We start from the raw sequence: 18,088 nt of genomic DNA on the forward strand, positions 1-18,088 counted from the left end.
CAGGCGTTAAATTGTTTGAAAAATAGTAGTTATTATAGTGATGATAAAGATAATAATACTACATATCTACAGGTCACCTACCGTTGTAGTATGTGACAAACAAGGCTATTGGTGCCTTTGCCAGCAGCCACACCAACATGTACCCTGGCTCTACCGAATGACGGAAGCTAAGCAAGTATGGGCTTGGCCAGTACTTGGATCGAAGACCTCCCGGGAAAACTGAGTTGGTTGCTGGAAGTGGTGATGGTGAAATCCCAATGCCCTAGTGCAGTGATGGGGACACTGTGCTGTAGGAGATGCTGTCCTTCGGAAGAGACATTAAACTGAGGTCTTGACTCACTGTGGTCATTAAAGATCCCATGGCACTTATTGTAAAGAGTAGGGGGTTCCTCGGTCTCCTGGGAAAATTCCGAACCTGGATCTTTCCATCTGGCCACCTAATCATCCCCCTGTGTAATTGGCTCAATGATTCCTCCCTCTCCACCTCAAGCTGATGTGTGGGGTGCTGGTGCAAAATGGCTGCCTGCATCACTCAGGTGGGTACTACATAGTGGTGATGGTTGAGATGAGTTTCTCCCCTTCAATGTATTAGTGCTTTGCATGTGAAGATAAAGCGCTTATATAAATGTAATCCATTATTATTATTATTGGATAGTATTAGTAGCTGCTTTGCACAGCTCATTTGAGTAGACTGATGTCATCATCACCTTGTCAATGCTTCATGTAAAGCCTGAAGGGATTATGGAGCCTCAGAGAGGAAAATGGAGAGCATCTTGAAAAAAATTTTTTTTTAAAAATATTTTATTAACACTTCAATTTCTTCATTATCTCTTTTATTCCCTTTAACTTTCTGAATATCTCTGGGGAGCCCCTCAACATGGCAAATTGTGAAAGCACAATCAATTGATTCTCGTTTATTCTTCTGCCATTGTCTAGCGTTAAATTATTGAAGTCGCCACTCTTATGCATCCTTAGATGTATTTCTTGCTTATTTTGTCAGGGATCCCCTGGAGCCCCATCGATTATCTTCAGGGCTTCTTGTGCCCCACTTTGAGAACCTCTGCATCTCAAATCTTCAGCTTAATCTCATTTCAAATCTTGCTCAGACCATCTTAATAAGGACAGGGAATTGATTCACTTTTCATCAACTTTTCATCCTCCAATAAAACACCTGGTCCATCTGAAAGAAAAGATGCGGGTTTCTAGTTTTAGTTATTTTCTGTCAAATTGACAAATCTCCCTTGTTTTAATTTTAAACTGGCATCATCTCTGCCACCACATCCCAACCTTACAATGTTTGCACACACAGATATAGACATAGAGATACACATGCACACATGTATAGTTAAATACACGCTCATATTAGTAAGTAAATAAAGTTTTATTATATACCACTTTTAAAAACACACAGTTACAAAGTGCTTTACACTCAATCCAAAAAATACAAGTAAATACATAATATAGATTGAATGAATATACAACATGGCATATAGAGTAATAGGCCAAGCTAAAAATGAACCAAAACAGAAAGGCAGGGATGGGATCAATAAAAAGGCTTGCCTGAAAAGATAGATTTTTAGAAGCTGCTTAAAAAAGGTCCAAAGATTCAGCAAATCTAATGGATTGGGGAAGATTATCCCCATTTATTAGAATAGAATAGAATAGAATAGAAGATATCTTATGTAGAAGGGTGTGATCTGAAAGGTATTGGAGACTGCAAGGTGGTGACAGGGGAGAAACGTAACTAGGCAGCATCAGATGGTGGTCTGTAGGATGACTTTGGAGACCAAGAAGAGGAAGAGAGTGAAGGCAGAGCCAAGGACCAAATGGTGGAATTTGAAGAAGGGAGACTGTTGTGTGGAGTTCAGGCAGGAGTTAAAACAGGCACTGGGTGGTAGTGAAGAGTTACCAGATGGCTGGGAAACCACTACAGAAGGGAGGGAGACAGCTAGGAAGGTACTTGGTGTGTCATCAGTACAGATGAAGGAAGACAAGGAGACTTGGTGGTGGAATGAAGAAGTACAGCAAAGTATACAGAGGAAGAGGTTGGCAAAGAAGAAGTGGGATAGGCAGAGAGATGAAGGAAAAGTAGGTAGGGGTACAAAGGAGATGCAGCGTAAAGTGAAAAGAGAGGTGGCAAAAGGCATATGGTGAGATGCATGAGAGGTTAGACACTAAGGAAGGAGAAAAAGGACTTGTACCAGTAGGCTAGACAGAGGGACTGAGCTGGGAAGGATGTGCAGCAGGTTATGGTGCTCAAAGATAGAGATGGAGATGTGCTGACAAGTGAGAAGTGTGCTGAGAAGGTGGAAGGAGAGTACTTTGAGTGGCTGATGAATGAAGAAAATGAGAGCGAGAGAAGGTTGGATAATATGAGGATAATGAATCGGGAAGTGTGGTGGATTAGCAAGGAGGAAGTGAGGGCAGCTATGAAGAGGATGAAGAGTGGAAACGCAGTTGGTCCAGATGAAATACCTATGGAGGCATGGAGATGTTTCGGAGCGATGGCAGTGGAGTTTTTAACTAGATTGTTAAACACAATCTTAGAAAGTGAGAGGATACCTGAGGAATGAAGAAGTATACTGGTACCGATTTTCAAGAATAAGGGTGATGTGCAGAACTGTAGCAACTACAGAGGTATAAAGTTGATCAGCCACAGCATGAACATATGGGAAAGAGTAATAGAACCTAAGTTAAGAGGAGAGGTGACGATTAGCGAGCAGCAGTATGGTTGCATGCCATGAAAGAGCACTACAGATGTGATGTTTGCTTTGAGAATGTTGATTGAGAGGTATAGAGAAGGCCAGAAGGAGTTACATCATGTCTTTGTGGATTTAGAGAAAGCACATGACAGGATGCTGAGAGAGAGGTGTGGTATTGTATGAGGGAAGTCGGGAGTTGCACAGAAGTATGTAGGAGTGGTGCAGGATATGTATGAGGGAAGTGTGACAGTGGTGAGGTGTGCGGTTGGAAAGACAGATGGGTTCAAGGTGGAGGTGGGATTACATCAAGGATCGGCTCTGAGCTCTTTCTTGTTGCAATGGTGATGGACAGGTTGACGGACAAGATCAGGCAGGAGTCTCCGTGGACTATGATGTTTGTAGATGACATTGTGATCTGTAGCGAGGTTAGGGTGCAGGTGGAGGAGAGCCTGGAGAGGTGGAGGTATGCACTGGAGAGAAGAGGAATGAAAGTCAGTAGGAGCAAGACGGAATAAATATGCGTGAATGAGAGGGAGGACAGTGGAATGATGAGGGTGCAAGGAGTAGAGCTGATGAAGGCGTATGAGTTTAAATACTTGGGGGTCGACTGTACAAAGTAACGGGGAGTGCAGAAGAGAGGTGAAGAAGAGCATACAGGCAGGGTAGAGTGGGTGGAGAAGAATGTCAGGAGTGATTTGCGACAGAATGGTACCAGCAAGAGTTAAAGGGAAGGTTTACAAGATGGTTGTGAGACCAGTAATGTTATATGGTTTGGAGACAGTGGCACTGATGAAAAGACAGGAGGTGGAGCTGGAGGTGGCAGAGTTGAAGATGCTAAGAGTTCCATTGGGAGTGACGAAGAAGGACAGGATTAGCCACGAATATATAAGAGGGACAGCTCAGGTTGGATGGTTTGGAGACAAAGCAAGAGAGGTAAGATTGAGATGGCTTGGACAAGTGTGGAGGAGAGATCAGAATCAAAATACTTTATTCATCCCCGACGGGAAATTGGGTTTGATTAGACACCATCCATCCATCCATTATCTGAACCGCTTATCCTGCTCTCAGGGTCACGGGGTGCTGAAGCCTATTCCAGCAGTCATTGGGCAGCAGGCAGGGAGACACCCTGGACAGGCTGCCAGGCCATCACAGGGCTGACACACATACACACACACATGCCCATTGATACCTAGGGACAATTTAGTACAGCCAATTCACCTGACTTACATGTCTTTGGACTGTGGGAGGAAACCGGAGCCCCTGGAGGAAACCCATGTAAACATGGGGAGAACATGCAAACTCCACACAGAGGATGACACGGATGACCCATCAAGGTTGGACTACCCCAGTGCTTGAACCCAGGATCTTCTTGCTGTGAGGCGACCGCGCTAACCACTGCGCCACCATGCCGCCTATTACAGACACTCTAATAACTAAAAACTAACAAGGTACAGGATAAGAAAATAGAAACAAGAAAAACAGAAACAAATAGATATAAAAGATAAAATAAGAAATAGAAATCAGAACAAATTATATCAACAAGTGTGGTGCACATAACACCCTATCTATACTCAGGGGTTAAAGTGGGATTTGGTAAGTGGGGGATCTCTGTATTAGAGAGGTGGGCAAAAGTGCGGGAGTGATAGTCGGCCTCAATACTGCGTCTCAAATCAGGAAATTAACCCTACGAGCACATGCACACACACACACACTACATGCTCAATAAATCACTGGCTACATGTTCAATTTAAAAATTGAAATTCATTTTAATCAGTCTTTTGTATTAGTTCAAAGTGCCACTGAACAGACTTCATGAATTTACTAATGGTCATCACAACATTTAATGTTCCAATTCCAATCATGATATAAAACAAACCAGTTTTTCAGCAATAAAAATTGAATGCTGAAACAAAACAGCCCCTTCCTACCTGTCTCCACCCTTCCATCCCAGCCCCTACCTGTCTCCACCCTTCCATCCATCCCAGCCCCTACCTACTGTCTCCACCCTTCCATCCATCCCAGCCCCTACCTACTGTCTCCACCCTTCCATCCATCCCAGCCCCTACCTACTGTCTCCTCCCTTCCATCCATCCCAGCCCCTACCTACTGTCTCCACCCTTCCATCCATCCCAGCCCCTACCTACTGTCTCCACCCTTCCATCCATCCCAGCCCCTACCTACTGTCTCCACCCTTCCATCCATCCCAGCCCCTACCTACTGTCTCCACCCTTCCATCCATCCCATATTGCATGGCCAGAGCTAAGGTTGGACAAACATAACTAGCTAGCTACCGGTAACGTTACCGGACGCTACCGATAGTTAGCTTGCCTAGCAGCGTTCAAACAACTAGCCAGCAATGTCAGCAACTAGCTAGCAACATCACCGGGTGGAAGATAGCTAGTTAGCTAGCTAGCTAACGTTACGTTCGCTAACGTTAGTTGCTTGAATGAAAACCACAGCAGAGCTAGACAAAACTATTGGAAATACTATTGGAAATACACTGAAGATACTCACTCTTTATGCCCCCCAATCCAAGATAATAGTGCAGGTAGCAGGTTGACGCTCTCTCGAGTCTTGTCTGCCTGGTGCGGTGAACTGACCCTGACCCGTGAGTGTGAAGCCAATCTCTTTTGATGTCAAGTCTGGTGAAGCCAGACAGCAGGCAGGTGCGGGTCACGTGAGGACGCGATATCATTCAAACTTTTAGAAAAAGTAAAGTAGTATAAAAATAGAAGAACGACTTTATTTGCAATTTATTTTGTAATGCTTGTGAATTGGCTGCATCATGTTTTTTGTTTTAAATTTTACTGTGACAAAAAGGTTGAAATTACTCCTGTCTACAGAGTGCCGGATCTCAGCTCCGGTTGACTTGGGGGAGGAGGGGAAGTGCCGGTGTCGGGATCCGGGTAGCTCCGGCCCACTTTAATCACTGTCTATACTGCACTACCGCAGCACAAAACAAGCAGCACAAACAAAACCAGACAGGGCCAGTCCAATGACCATTAACTCTGAGTGTCTGACAGTCTGAGTCTGAGGGAAGAGTTGTAAAGTTTGATGGCCACAGGCAGGAATGACCTCCTGTGGCGCTCTGTGGTGCTTTTCGGCAGAATGAGTCTATTACTAAAATACTTCTGTGCCCAACCAGCACGTCATGGAGTGGGTGGGAGACATTGTCCATGATGGCACATAATGTCAACAGTGTCCTCTCAGAAACCGCCGCCAGAGAATCCATTTCCACCCCCACAACATCACTGGCCTTGCGGATCAGTTTATTGAGCCTGTTTGCATCTGCTACCCTCAACCTGCTGCCCCAACACACAACAGCAAACATGAGAGCACTGGCCACCACAGAGTTTTACCACCTCTTAAGCATTGTCTGGCAGATGTTGAAGATGCTGGGTATATTGGGAGAAGGATGCTGAATATGGAGCTGTCAGGGAAGAGGAAAAGAGGAAGGCCAAAGAGGCTGGTGTGACAGAGGAAGATGCAGAGGACAGGACGAAATGGAAACGGATGATCTGCTCTGGCGACCCTTAATGGGAGCAGCCAAAAGTAGTAGTAGTAGTAGTAGTAGTAGAATAAAATAGAATACACTTTATTTGTCATTTGTATGTACATACAATGACATTGTCTCCCTGCATTTAACCCATCCTATTGTATAGGAGCAGTGGGCAGCTGCAGCACCTGGGGACCAACTCCAGTTCTTCTTTCCTTTGCCTTGCTCAGGGGCACAAACAGGAGTATTAACCCTAACATGCATGCCTTTTTGATGGTGGGAGGAAACCGAAGCACCTGGAGGAAACCCACGCAGACACGGGGAGAACATGCAAACTCCACACAGAAAGGACCTGGGGTGGCCTGGGGTTTCAACCCAGGACCTTTTTGCTGTGAGGCACCAGTGCTAACCACTGCGCCACCATGCTGCCCATATTTAACACATGCACACGCACGCACACATCAGTATTTAAAGGGTCTACCCAATGGCTGGCTTCAGTGAACCCCCACCTCTGTAAATGTTCAAATAATGTATGAGTTGTGTGGAGCGCTTACGTCAGATGTTCACCAGAGGTGGAAAGAGTAGTTTTACTGAAGTTTACTGAAGTCTTACTTAAGTAAATTATCACTGAAGTTGCTGGACTTTTCCTTGAGTACAATGAAATGTACTCAGGTAAAGCAGGCCCTCTGCCTCGGGTTAGAGTCTGTGAGAGGCTCAACTGTGAGTGATGGTAATGAGCATTTAAATTTGCCAGTGCTATATGTATATATAACTGTGTGTCCTTCACTTGACTGTCAAATGGGGACCTAAAGCAGACACACACACACACACACACACACACACACACACACACACACACACACACACACACACACACACACACACACACACACACACACACACACACACACAAGAAAACAGAATGCCTGAGCTGCTACTTGGTCCAGAAAAATGGTTGAAAGCTTGCACGAAGAAGAGGCTGATGTGTTGTTTACGAATGTTTATCGTGTAAAACTCTTATCAAGTAAAACACTTGTGTGTTCAACCGAGTCTCTATCCATTCTTCCCTATAACTCTTGGTTTTGTACTAAAGTGGTAGGGTTGAGAGTTGTTGTGGAGCGAGGGTGGTTGTGGGCAGACTAGCCGTCCTGTAGCTGTGATGACACTGCTGTATTCCCTAAACAGTCATTGTCTCCTCCCCTGCCAAACAGCCCTGGAGTGAAAAATCTGAAACTCCTATTTGCCAAATAAACAAAATAAACCAAAATACATTTGTGTATGTCTCAGATGGATTTGTCCCACGACGGCTTTATCCCTGTTCATGTTCCCACTTTTCTTTTTACTTCCCTTGTGCCCTGATTATTTTTGCAAGCTGTGCACATGTTTGTGAGACTCAGAGGGATGTGCTAGGGGCTGTAAACTGAAGTACACATGAAAAACAACGTACATGAGCAAAGCATCTAAATTTGCAGTTATATTGTTATAAAACACAGACATCTCTTTGTCACAAAGATCTAACTACCCCCCGATGCACTGCGGGGTAGTTTTTTTTTTTTTTTGCAGTATTTATGCTCTTAAATTATATTTCAGCATTTCATATTCCATGCTCTCTTCAACCATCTTGCTCATATCCCGTCATTCAAGTTTATACATCTCTTTTAAGTTTGAGGAAATGAGTTTTCTACTCCAAGTTTAAATAATATGGCTAAAAAATGTCCCATCTGAATTTTCTATAGAGATTTTATATGCAACTTTGATCCCTATATGTATGTATGTATTATTATCCACACTTAAAATGTCAGCTGTATCATCCTGTAGCATGATTATTTTACACAGCGAGACAATTTTACATTTTAAACATGTAAGTACTTTATGTGTATGCTGAATGTGTGCATCACCATGATGCACACATTCAGCATACTATGCCGGGAGGCGGATATGTTGGAGGTGGCAATGCTTTCACTGAAAGATGTCCAAACTGAAACACAGGAGCATCCCCTCAATAGCAGGTAAGTCAATGTAGTTGTAATGCTGGCAAATGAACCAATAACCTTAACCTTGTGGAGTAAATAAAACAAATACACGCTACATGGTTTTGACCAGGGATAGGAAATTGATGGCATACAGTACCAACAATGTTTCCATGTGCAGTTTGTTTACATATAGTTGTTATTTGACCGAGACATTTTTGTTTATGTCACTCCCCCAGTACGAATTACTAGCTAATCCTTAGTGTTGGCTAGCTGACAACTGTTAGTCTACAATGACGGCATGTAATGCTAATTGTTCATTGGTTCACACAGCCGACCAACTAGGATACATGCATCTGGTGAACGAGCCAGTATGATGCAAAACATGTCTGAGTGGTCTGACATGACAATATGATGCCACATGAACGCTTTCTATGCATAGTCTGTTTACATCACGTTGCACAGCACGTTATGTAACCAACGTTTGGGATACCACGGTCAAAACATTGTGGTGTAGACAGTTTGATGTTGGATATCCAGACGTTCAGCCAGGTTCATCCTCAATAACTTTTGACTGAAAATATCAAAACACAGTGGGCGTACTCTGGGATCTGACAGAATGAAGAATTCTGACAGTACAGAAATTATTCAGTAATGGCGATAGGCACGGGTGCAAGTCCATGAATACTGGGATGGCACCCAGCGCTTTACCTGTGCCCCCATCCATAGGGTTAGTGGTTGTGCCAGGAAGGGCATCCGACGTAAAACTTTGCCAAATCAGTATACGGATTGACAAGACCATACTGGATTGGTCAAGGCTCCATACCGGATCGGTCAAGGCCCGTGTTAGCAACATCCGCCATTGGTGCTGTGCCCTCACAGGGTACCAATGGAAACTGTAAAATCCGCTGTGGCAACCCCTGAGAAACAGGGAACAAGCCGAAAGAAGAAGAAGAAACATGTAAGTGCTTTATTTTAAACATTGTTATTAACTTCAGAAAATATGATTTTTTAAAAATTATTTTTTATTTATAAAACTACAGTCTAAAAAACATCATCATCCATTTAGAATGTAGCTGAGTAACATTAGCACATTAATGTAGTCGTTTTCCTTTACTGCAGGTATTGTGGATATGCTGTGATATAACTGAATTGCTTTATGTCCAGAGACTCATTATATTTCAACCAACCTATAAGTATATAATCAGTTTAGTAGCCTGCACAGTAGGAAGGTTGCTAGTTTGATGATTTGATGATAGATAATGCTATTCACAGCATTAGGATTGAACTGCCATTCAAGTCATGCTCTCAGTTTTTTAGTTCATCTGGAGTATTGATTTGGCTGCTAAATACACAGCAGAGGTGCTGGCACAGATGCTGACTGAGGAGTCTGTTATGAGGTCGGATCGTTATCTCAAATGATGATGGCCTAGACCCTGATCCAGCTGGAGAAGGCTTGCTGGACCTGGGAATCCAACTCTCCTAAATGAGCTGGACCAACTAGACAGAAACATTATCTGATGAGTCCATCTTTCCTATTGTTGTTGTTTTTTCACAGCAGTTTCTGAATCTGTGCTTTTGAAAAGTGTCAAAATTGAGATTAAACATATTACAAACAGCGCCTCCATAGCCAAATGATTACAGCACGTGGCCACATGGTTGCAACCATCGCCAGTTTAGTTCCAGCCAGTGACATCTGTCGTATATCATAACCTTCTCTCTCTCTCCCCTATTTCGTGTCTGCAATTCACTATCGCTGACTAATAAAGGTACAAATACGAAAAAAAAAATCTAAAAACCCCCAAAATATTACAAACACTAAATCATCCTAGTTTGGAATTACTATGTTCATTTTGTCTTGATGCGTGCTCAATAATCCATGTAAGAAAATCTAAGAAGGTTGAATCAGTTCATCTGGATGCAACGTTTAATGACAGATATGTTTCATCACTCAACTAAGTGACATCTTCAGTCTAAACTGACTACAGGCATCCTTCCATGGTACTTAGTGACAAATACTTATGAGCCCCTGAAACTAGATCCAGGCAGCGGTTATGAGAAAAAAGTGATAGATTGTCTGAAGCTGTTAGAACAGGACAATGCTATTGACATATTTGTGTACCACAGGTTATACCCAGGGGAAGCTATACCTATGGGTTACCTTAGATACATAAACAGGATGTGCCATTATGGCCTATCTTTTGTATGATTAACTCAGTGACCTATAACACCTCTAAGTTTCTTGCATCTATTCTTAACCCGTTGGTAGGCAGTAATGAACATCACATTCAGAACACTATGGATTTTGTGGATAAGATGAGGGACGCCATTATGGAGAGGAATGAAATAATGGTCTCTGACAATGTTGAGTCTCTCTTCACGTTCATTTCTGTTAATGAAGCAGAGGAGGTAGTCCATATGAAATTACAAAACGACCCCATCCTTATTATAGGATCACCCTTAACACTGACCAAGTGTGTCTGCTCCTGAAGCTATGTCTTCAGTCCATGTACTTCACATACAGGGGGCAGTACTATAGGCAGAGGCATGAGTGTGCTATGGGTTCCCCAGTCTAATCTGTAGATGCCAACTTGTTTATGGATGAAGTGGAAAAGAGGGCTCTGATGTCCTATCCAGGGACACCACCTAGCCATTGGTCCAGATTTGTGAATGACACCTGGGTTAAAATTAAATCTCAGGATGTACCACATTTTACCGACCACATTAACTCGGTGGACAACCACATCAAGTTCACCAGGGAAGATTTGAAAAGTGACAGGTTAGCCTTCTTAGACTGAAGTTGCAATTGGTGATTGGGGACATTTGATTGTTGATGTTTACCACAAACCAACTCATACTGATCACTACTTAAGGTTTCAGTCGCATCATCCACTGGAGCACAAACTAGGAGTCATCAGGATGCTGTACCACCGAGCTGGCAACGTCCCCACAGACACAGCGGCCGGGGAAGGGGAGGAATCCCACATTAAACAGGCCCTGGTTAAGTGTGGTTATCCTAACTGGGCATTTGTCAAAGCCAGGAAGACACCCAAACCAGTGCACCAGCTGATTAAATGTTCAATGTTCAACCTGGCTCTCTCCATCTGGCCACCTAATCATCCCCCCATGTAATACGTTCAATGATCCCTCCCTCTCCACCTCAAGGGGATGTGTGGTGAGCGTTTTGGTGCAAAATGGCTGCCATGCATCACCCAGGTGGGTGCTACACATTAGTTGTGATTGAGTTGAGTTTCCCCCCTTCACTGTGAAGCACTTTGGGTGTCAAGATAAAAATGCTATATAAATGTAATCCATATTATTATTAAAATTCATCCACATTCACCACCTCTACTCCTTGCATCCTCACCATTCCGCTGTCCTCCTCCTCATTCACGCATATATATTCCGTCTTGCTCCAACTGACTTTCATTTTTCTTCTCTCCAGTGCCTACCTCCACCTCTCCAGGCTCTCCTCCACATGCAACCTACTCTCTCTACAGATCACAATGTGTAGAGGCCGGCCGTTTGATGCCAGAAACGAGAGCTCGCTCGGGGCTCGCCTACCCGCCTCACCGGTTAAGTGAAAAAATGATAAGAGCATTTCACCTCTCTCTGAACGCTTTCTACTTCCGTTTCAATCATGATCGTTTTCCTTTTCTTCGATGCATCACCTTCGCTTGCATCAGATTTACACTTCGAAACCATGATTATGAGGGTAAACATACGATAATTTTAAGTGAAAACACAACGCACACAACAATGTTTACGCGGTCCGACTTAAAACGGCGGCGATGGCATGGCGTTGTTTGCCCTCGGACCGACGAACTGCCTAAAATGTGCAGTGTTTTGAGCATCGCGCAAAGTAGTCCATCTGTTTGTTAGTATGAACCATTGTGTGAAACTTGATTTTTTAAAATAATAGGTTTCACAGAGATAGGTTCGTAAGTACGGGTGTTTGTAAGTCGGGTGTTCATAACCCGGGGACTCCCTGTACTTCCTCATTCCACCACCAAGTCTCCTTGTCTTCCTTCCTCTGTCCAGATGACACACCAAGTACCATCGCAGCGGTCTCCCTCACTATTTCTGCACTAGTTGCCCAGCCATCCGGCAACTCTTCAGTACCACCCAGCATCTGTCTTAGCTCCTCGCTGAACTCTACACAACAGTCTTCCTTCTTCAACTGCCACCATTTGAGCCTTGGCTCTGCCTTCACACTCCTCTTCTTGATCTGCAGTCATCCTACAGACCACCATTTGATGCTGCCTAGCTACATTCTCCCCTATCACCACCTTGCAGTCGCCAACCTCTTTCAGATTGCACCTCCTGCATAAGATAGTCCACCTGTGTGCACCTTTTTCCACTCTTATACATCAACCTGTGTTCTTCCCTCTTCTTGAAATATGTATTCAACATAGCCATTTCCACCCTTTTCGCAAAATCCAGCACTATGTGTCCTTCCACCTTCCTCTCCTTGACACCATACCTACCCATCACCTCCGTTCCCTTAACAACATACCCACTGAAGTTCGCTCCAATCACATTCTCTCCTCCTTGGAGACCCTCTCCACCACTTCATCCAACTCCAGAATTCTTCTTTCTCTTCCATCTCACACCCAACTTTCTGGGCATATGTGCTGACAACATTGATCATCACACCTTCTATTTCCAGCTTCATACTCATCACTATGCCTGACACTCTTCACCTCCAACATGCTCTTGACATACTCTACCTTCAGAATTACCCCTACTTAATTTTCCTCCCATCCATACCAAGGTAGAAGAGTTTGAACTCACCTCCAATGCTCCTGGCCTTACTCCCCTTCTACCTGGTCTCTTGCACACACAGTATAACTACCTTCCTTCTTGCCATCATATCAGCCAGCTCTGTCCCTTTACCGGTCATAGTGCCAACATTCAAAGTTCCAACTCTCACCTCCACACTCCTACCCTTCCTCCTCTCCCACTGCCTCTAGACATGACTTAGTTGCCTTTAAGTTGAGTGCTTCACAGCCTGTACGGCATGGCGGGTCGGTTTCTGTCTCAATGAATTCACCAAGCACTGTTATGCCGACGAGGTTTTAGCATATAGAGTACTGACTATTGCAAACTGTTCTCTTCTCTCATACAGTGCTGCTTGAAAGTTTGTGAACCTTCCAGACATGGTCACTGTTTTTGTAAAAAACATTAAAATAAGCTTATTACACATACATCCAAATCCCAATTTGTAAAGCACACCTTCCAAATAATGGACACACACACAAAAAGAGATATTTTCATTATTTAATTCAACAAAGGTAGTTTATTTCACAACAACTGAAAATTTAACATGTGCAAAAGTATGTGAACCCTTGTATTAGTAGCTTGTGGCTCCTCCTTTTGCAGCCATTACTTCAACCAAACGTCTTCCGTAACCACTAACCAGTCTCTCGCATCTGCTTATGGGGATTTTTGCCCACTCCTCCTTGCAGAACTCAGCCAGTTGAGAGAGGTTGGAGGGACATCTGGTATGTACCAACTTCTTCAGGTCTCGCCACAACATTTCAATTGGATTAAGGTCCGGACTTTGACTGGGCCTATCCAGAGTACGAATCCTCTTTCTCGTTCCCATTCCTTTGTAGTTTTGCTGGAATGCTTTGGGTAATTGTCTTGTTGCATAATCCATTTTCGTCCCAGCTTCAACTCCCTGACTGATGGCAGGAGATTCTGGTCAAGAATTTGTTGATATGCCGGAGAATTCATGGTTCCTTGGATAATATGGAGTCGTCCAGGTCCAGAAGAAGAAAAACAGCCCCAGACCTTCACATTTCCACCACCATGCTTCACTGTTGGGAGGAGGTTCTTTTCTTCATATGCAGTGTTGGCTTTTCTCCAAACATGTTGGTTTTGATTGTGACCAAATAATTCTATTTTGGACTCGTCTGTTCAGAGAATGGACTTCCAGAAGGTCTCTGGTTTGTCCAAGTGCTCTCTGGCAGATATGAAATGGGCAGCTTTGTTCTTTTTTGAGAGCAGAGGCTTCCTTCTAGCAACCCTCCCATGAATGTCATGGCTATTCAATTTTCATCTGATTGTAGACGCATGCACATTTGTCCCAGATGCTACCAGAGAGGTCCGCAACTCTCTAGAGGTGATGTGTGGGTTGGCCTTTACCTGATTTATTATTTTTCTGGTGCTTCTGGGTGATAGTTTTGAGGGGCGCCCACTTCTAGGCAGAGTTGCTGTCATGTTGAAGGCCCTCCATTTGTAAAGTATTTGTCTTACAGTGGATGGATGGAGCTGGAATCTTTTGGAGATGGTCTTATATCCCTCCCCAGACTGATGGGCTATCACTACCCTCTTCTTCATGTCCTCGGATATCTCCTTTGCTCTCGGCATTGTTGATTTGTATGGGACCACAGTGGTTTGGTTGGTTTCCTCTCTCTTTTAATTAGTGCAGGCCAAACCCTTTCCCAAGGATGTCTCATTTCATTGGTCTGCTTAAATGATTAATTAAGCACCCAAATGTGTTTCACCCGAGTCTGTTACCTGCTTGACTTAACCAATGCAGCTGGGGGTTCACTTACTTTTGCACATACACTAATTCGATGTTTCATGTAGTTTTTGGGCTACTTAAACAAGTCCCACTAAACAAGTACCTGCAACTGATAAACATATATCTGACATTTCATACATAAAAACTGGTGATGATAGAATAAGAAAATCATGGTAAAACAACAGAAAAATCTAAACTGCTCAAGGGGTCCACATACTTTCAAGCAGCACTGTATGTCTTTTTTTCTCTCTCTCTGAATAATGCCTTCTCTTTCTCTTTTGCTGTGTGTGAATGGTGTCACGTGAGTCTCCCTTGTGTGCACGTGCAGTCGGTCCTCCTCCCAGGTCTCCGTGGTGATGGTGGTTGCCACCTGGATGCTTCTTGGCATCCCCCTCATCACATTTTCTTTTTATATAGTACATCCATATAATTTTGTCATCCTGTTTCAATGTTATATCCTCCTTTCACTAAGATGTGTGACTAATTTTTATTTTTTATTTTTTACATGGTGATGCTGGTCATGGGTCCTGGGCTGTTCCAGTGGTGTCTGGCACTGCTTGGCATCCTGCTCATCATATTCTTCATAAATTTTATAATTCCATTGTAATTCTGTTATCCTCTTTCAATGTCTACAACCAATTTAAACTCTCCTCCGGTTGCACATCGAGTTAACTTTCCACCGGACTTTGTCTGCGCTGTTGTTAATTCTAAGTGATTTAGGTTAGCTTACCAGCTAGCTAGCTAACAGCTAACCGACTAAGTGGGCCGTGGTGAGGATTGCAAGTGGGGCAAGCCTGGTGCTGGTAGAAAGGCTGCTGGAGAATGGCTATGAAAAGAGATGTCGAAGAATTAAAAAGATCAAATGAGGATTTAAGGAAATCGGTAGAGTTCATGGGACACCAAATGGAAGCTATGAGCAAGACACTTTAATTGACATGATAAAGGAAATCAAGGAACTAAAATTATATATAAAAGAATCTATAAAAATTTCTGTGATAATGCATTTATTGAAGACCTGCACAACATACAGTGGGACAGTGTATCTGAGTCTTCTCATACTGAAGCTGCCCTTCATGAATTTATGAAATTATTTTCCTGTCTGTGACAAACATGCGCCCATAAAAAACTCACCGTCAGATCTGTTAAAGCAACTTGGCTTGACTCTGACCTGGGAAGCTACATGAAAGAAAGAGATCAACTGAAAAGAATTGCTGTAGGTTCAGGGAACTCAGAGGACTGGCTTGCATATCGCTCCTTAAGAAACAAAGTGACCAAATTAAGTAAACAGAAAAAAGACTATACTACCAATCTAGAATTGAAGAAATTAAACATGATGGTAAAAACTTTGAGGTACTCTCAATCAAACCATGGGTAAAAACAAAACGGGCAAAATGCCATCATTTGTTGAATCTTGGCTTCATCACCAAGCCCCTAGAAATCGCAAATTAATTCAATTAGTACTTGTGAAAACAAGTAAAGTAAATACTATAAGAAATAACAGGCTGCTTATAAATGGTAAATTATCTGATTCAATTATTTTAAAAAAAGTATTGTAGAGCCGAAGTAACGGAGAAGACCGTAGGTTCACACTTTAGCCGTGTAGGCAACTTTCTTTAATCCACGGTAAATCAGCGAGACAAACAAAACCCACAGCTCGACTGAGCGGAGGCGGCAAGAATAACCAGAAAACTGGCTGGACAACCATAACTTAACCCTGCGTTAACCTGCCAGGGCAACCATGACTTAACCCTTAGTTCCTGGGTTGAATTCTGTCCCCAATACGTGTCCACCACATGAGCCCCCCCAGAATTCGCCCTAGTAATCGAAGTCAGGCAGGCGCGGGTGGACGACAGGCCGTCCGCGGCGGCTCCGGATAACAGGGGCCGGAGTGTCTGTGGGAGGCATTGACGCGAGCCTGTGGAGGTCGGCCTGAGGGGCAGAAGAGGCAGCTCGGGCCTCCACGGGGGGAGGAGGCGAAGCCGGGGGACGACCGCGACGAGGAGGTTGGGCTAACTCCAACGGCTGCGTCAAGTCCAGGTGTGCGGGTTTAACTCGGTCCACTGAAACATGCTCGGCCGTGCCCCCAAAATCCACCACCAGGTGCTTAGTTCCCCGTTCCAGGACGCGGAAGGGGCCGTCATAAGGGGGTTGCAGAGGGGGGCGGTGTGCGTCGTGACGGATGAACACGTAGTCCGCTGACTGCAGACCTGGGGGCACCTGGGACACCGGAGCGCCGTGTTGGGCGGTAGGGACGGGTGTGAAAGCTCTGACCCCGTCCAGCAAGGAGGCTCGTTGGTCCACAGCTGACCAGGGACGCGTTGCATTGGGCATGAAATCGCCTGGTACTCGCAGCGGCGTGCCGTACACCAGCTCCGCAGAGGAGGCTTGTAGGTCTTCCTTCGGGGCGGTCCGCAGGCCCAGCATGACTCATGGGAGCTTGTCAACCCAGTTGCAGTCCTTGAGAGTAGCCCGAAGCGCAGCCTTCATGGACCGGTGGAAGCGCTCACATAGGCCGTTCGCCTGAGGGTGGTAGGCGGTAGTGCGATGAAGCTTGACGCCCAGAGCCTCACCCACAGCATTCCATAGCTCTGAGGTAAACTGTGGCCCGCGGTCAGATGAAAGGTCGGAAGGCGTACCGAAACGTGAGACCCACGACCCAATAAAAGCCCGGGCCACATCAGCAGACGTCGTGGATGCCAGGGGAACAGCTTCAGGCCAGCGCGTAGTCCTGTCCACCACAGTGAAGAGGTAGGTGAACCCATGGGAGGGGGGTAGGGGACCAACCAGGTCGACGTGGACATGGTCAAATCGTCTCTCCGGCACTGCGAAGCGTTCCAGGGGCGCCTTAATGTGGCGGTGTACCTTAGCCCGCTGACAGGCAACACACGAGTCGGCCCACGCTTTCACGTCTCTCTTAAGTCCCTCCCACACAAACTTAGCAGAGGTCAGGCGCACGGATGGCTTACCGCCTGGATGAGAGAGGCCGTGCACAGCTTCAAATACGGGGCGTCTCCAGCTGTGCGGGACGATGGGCCTGGGCTGTCCTGTGGAGACGTCACACAGGAGGGTGACACCTGTGTCGCTGAAAGGAACGTCCTGCAGGCGGAGCCCCGTGTCGGAGGCCCGGAGACGGAGGATGCTCGGGTCCGTGGCCTGGTCAGCAGCCATCTGTGCATAGTCAAGGCCTAGGTGGACCGCTCCAATCACTGCCCTAGACAGGCAGTCAGCTACCTGGTTAGACTTACCAGCGACGTGCTGGATGTCGGTAGTGAATTCCGAAATGTAGGAGAGTTGTCGCTGCTGGCGAGCGGACCATGGCTCGGCCGTCTTGGACATGGCAAACGTGAGGGGCTTGTGGTCCACGTACGCAGTAAACTCGCGGCCCTCT

At 45.0% G+C, this 18,088-nt stretch overlaps 1 protein-coding gene and 1 long non-coding RNA gene across 2 annotated transcripts in view; one reads left to right on the forward strand and one right to left on the reverse strand.

Annotated features, from left to right (window-relative positions):
• Nucleotides 1-18,088, forward strand: part of septin8a (septin 8a) — a 262,906-nt gene that overhangs the window by 194,145 nt on the left and 50,673 nt on the right. The window lies entirely within an intron of this gene.
• Nucleotides 1-18,088, reverse strand: part of LOC130117284 (uncharacterized) — a 67,216-nt gene that overhangs the window by 20,393 nt on the left and 28,735 nt on the right. The window contains exon 3 of the long non-coding RNA XR_008810635.1: nucleotides 8,880-9,088. This is a non-coding gene — a long non-coding RNA (uncharacterized LOC130117284). The remainder of the gene's footprint in view (nucleotides 1-8,879; nucleotides 9,089-18,088) is intronic.

Source organism: Lampris incognitus, chromosome 8 (genome assembly GCF_029633865.1).
Source record: "Lampris incognitus isolate fLamInc1 chromosome 8, fLamInc1.hap2, whole genome shotgun sequence".
Taxonomy (NCBI): Eukaryota; Metazoa; Chordata; class Actinopteri; order Lampriformes; family Lampridae; genus Lampris; species Lampris incognitus.